This window comes from Dendrobium catenatum, unplaced genomic scaffold (assembly GCF_001605985.2).
Source record: "Dendrobium catenatum unplaced genomic scaffold, ASM160598v2 fragScaff_scaffold_38, whole genome shotgun sequence".
NCBI lineage: Eukaryota > Viridiplantae > Streptophyta > Magnoliopsida > Asparagales > Orchidaceae > Dendrobium > Dendrobium catenatum.
Genome location: NW_021318500.1, coordinates 35792 through 37204, shown reverse-complemented (window position 1 = coordinate 37204; position 1413 = coordinate 35792).

Below are 1413 nucleotides of genomic sequence, written 5' to 3'. Positions count from 1 at the left end.
TGCAACTTGTATAGTTTTGATGATTCCAAATATTATTATTTTATGTGTTGTTATCTCCTAACATTTTTTTAGAATATTTGTTTTTGCTCTTGTGTGAACTAACATTTCAGGACAATCAAACTCCAGACAAACGAAGACTTCAAAATCAATTCATCTTGAAATACTCTATGATTTGAAGCTTGTACTTTTCTATAAAATAAACTTGAAAGGGAGTGATTTTAAATTGAGTGAATTAAAATACACACACTAAAGGAGATCTTTAAAAAGTTTTTATACTGATCGTACGGGACGAACATTGTTCGTACGGGACGATCAGATCAGTTATCTCCTTGTAAGAGCAATGGAACGGACAGGAACTGAACTGGAAAATTTTTCTAAGTCATGATCGTCCAGACAAAATTATTTTCGTCCCAGGATGAGTTTCTCTCTATAAAAATTTTGTCCAGACGAAGTCATGTTCGTCCAGGACGATGGGAACCGACTATGGAAGTTTCTGGCAATGTTTTGCAGTTTTCGGAACCAACTTTTGATATAACTATTCGTACCGGACGAAATTTTTTCGTACGGGACGAACCTATTTCTTCCAGGACGAAAATTGGTTCATACAGATGCACAAATGGTTCGTACGGGACAGTTTTTTACACAGTTCGTCCGTACTAACTCAATTTCGTACAGGACGATCCAGTGCGCAGAAAAACATGTTTTTAGCAGTTTTCTGGGCGGTTTTTCAAGTCCTTTCTATATAAAGAGTCCTAGAAACTATTACAAGTGCCTTTTGAGTTATTTTCTCTTGAGAGGGATCATTGAGAGTGAGAGTTTGGGAGAGATTGTAAGAGTTAAGAGTGAGAGATCAAATGAGGGGTTTGTGAGGGATTCACAAGGTTACTTAAAGAAGATCTCTTTGTTTCTTCCAATCTCCTTTGAAGGCTCTCAAGTGAAGTTCAACAACATCGGTCTGGTTCTCTGCTGACACTTGGAGAGTGTAAAAGGATGATAAAGTGTATCTTTGACAGCCATTGTGTCTTCGTTCTTTGGGAGAAAACTAGAAGAGAGAACTTGAAAGGGAGAGAGGAAAGGGTGGAGTTTGAGAGGGAGAAGATCCTTGGAGGGGATTTCAAGGGAGTGTGGAGGGGATATTCACACGGTTGCTCCGGCGAACTTGCACTTCAGTGCCATCGGATTGAAGGGTCATCTTGAGGGAAGTTTTGGCGAGAAGAAGATCTCTTTGGTGTCAAAGAAACCGGCTACTCCGCCGCACCGGGGTAGGTGAAAGTTATTTTATACAGGCTTCTCCGCCTTGCTGTGGGGGCAAAAGGAGAGTCACTTTGTGTTATTAGTGCAATACTCGGAGGGTGCCTCCGGGGAGTGGACGTAGGTCAAGGTTTGACCGAACCACTATAAATATGGTGTGTT